Source organism: Arachis ipaensis, chromosome B10 (assembly GCF_000816755.2).
Source record: "Arachis ipaensis cultivar K30076 chromosome B10, Araip1.1, whole genome shotgun sequence".
Taxonomy (NCBI): domain Eukaryota; kingdom Viridiplantae; phylum Streptophyta; class Magnoliopsida; order Fabales; family Fabaceae; genus Arachis; species Arachis ipaensis.
In genome coordinates this window covers 119,512,718-119,514,755 of record NC_029794.2, presented here as the reverse complement: position 1 = coordinate 119,514,755, position 2,038 = coordinate 119,512,718, and the positions used below count along the sequence as shown (strand labels likewise).

Here is a 2,038-nt window from a genome sequence, read left to right as displayed (position 1 = left end):
TAATAATTTGGAGCAAAATAAATTAAATCATTATTTTAAATTAAACTTAATTGAAATTTTAGGTTATAAATTCTATGCCTAATGATAAATCTGTATTCTATTTCGTACCCAAAATCCACGCATGTCTTTTAATTAATCCATATTATCTCAACGATGTAATAATCATGATAATAGACAGCAATGCTTTAAGCAGATTCACTATTTAGGGGATATATATTTATATTCTTTATACCATAATTACATATATAGAAGAAAATAAAAAATATAAAAGCCTTATATTCAAAGGAATCATGTCTCCAAATCATTCCAAGTTACAAAATACTAACTGCGGTAACTCAAGTCAATTTGAGTTCAACCTCCAACAAGTTCATTGCTACTTTATCAAATTCAACATCCAAATACAAAGTTACAATCAATTTAGTCCCAAATTTTCAGGCAACAAGTCCAACCAAGGTTCGTCAGAAATCAAAGGTATCTAACAAGAAACAATTGTAATCTAAAATCCAAGTCAAACTATCAAACAAACATGGCACTGGATTCGATGGTCCCAGAACGTTTGGACCATTAAATAGTCCCATAACAAAACATGTTTTATAAATTTTTTTAATAACTGTTAAATAGTCCTTATTTAATTTTAATTACAAATTAATCCTTTATATATTATTTAATTATAAAATTTATTTTTTATTTTATAAATTATTATTTTATCATTCATCTATCATGTTTATTAATAATAAAAAACTAAAACAATAACAAATTAGATCTTCCATTAATCGTAATAAATATTTTGCAATCTTAATCGATCATAATTTTATCATTGATCCATTTACATACATATTGGATTGAGAAAATCGTGTTTGTTAGAAATTCAATCGATTGGATGCACAAACCAATCGATTGAAATTCAGGCTTTCTAAACTTCAATCGATTAGAATTGATACACGATCGATTGAATTTTGCACGGCATGTGGGGTTTTTCTATTCAATCAATTGAAATCATCAAAGCAATTTAACAAGAATTTTTTCATTATAAATTAAAAAAAAAACCATTATTGTACTTCTATATACTCTGGAGACGATGATAATTGTTGCCATTGTGTATTGTGAAGCTTAATAATTTGAGTTAGCCATTTTTTTTAGAATTTGAAATGAAATTCGCCTTGCTCTGCATAAAAAAAATTCGTATTTGAGGAATTAAAGTTGAAAAATTGAGTTTTGGAAAATAATAATTTTTTTTATTTTATTTCAGAAAAAAATCCATTACTAAAATATAAAAAAATATTTTTTCATTACACAATCAATTTCATAAATAAAGAATCGAAATAAAGAATTGCAAAATTAGAGATTATATTCACTAATCTCGATTTTGTAATCAAAACAATGGATTGTTTTCTAAACACTATAGTAAAAAAATTGATTGGATCTCTATCGCCAACTGTGATTATATTGGATATTAAAGAGATGGATAAACAATGAAGAAAAATTTGATATTAAGTAGATGGATAAACAATGAACAAAAAAATGAAAAAATTGATAATCAATTAGGATTGAGTAATTGTTGATAGATTATTCACTAATTTATAATCTTAATATTAAAGAAAAGATAAGATTAGAGTATCTAAATCAAAATAAAAATTTAAAAATTGAAGATAGAATTTTAAAGATAAGATAGATGAATAATAAAATAATAATTTATAATCACGAGTAGAAAAATTTAGAGAAGCGTAACATATAACGCATTGCACAATTCAATCGATTGAATTGTGAAAATCTATATTGGTTTGAAAACTTAAATCGATTGGGTAATATGACCAATCGATTGAATAAGAAAAACCCTACATGCCTTGCAAAATTCAATCGATTGTATATCAATTCCAATCGATTGAAGTTTGGAAAACCTGAATTTCAATTGATTGATTTGTGCATCCAATCGATTGAATTTCTAACAAACACGATTTTTCCAATCCAATACGTATGTAACGGATCAATGATAAAATTATGATTGATTAAAATTACAAAATATTTATTACGATTAATA

General features: G+C 24.7%; 1 long non-coding RNA gene across 1 annotated transcript in view; it reads right to left on the bottom strand.

The window, feature by feature from the left end:
* LOC107623778 overlaps nucleotides 705–2,038 on the bottom strand; it is a 16,713-nt gene continuing 15,379 nt past the window's right edge. Inside the window, exon 3 of the long non-coding RNA XR_001616618.2 lies at nucleotides 705–715. This is a non-coding gene — a long non-coding RNA (uncharacterized LOC107623778). The remainder of the gene's footprint in view (nucleotides 716–2,038) is intronic.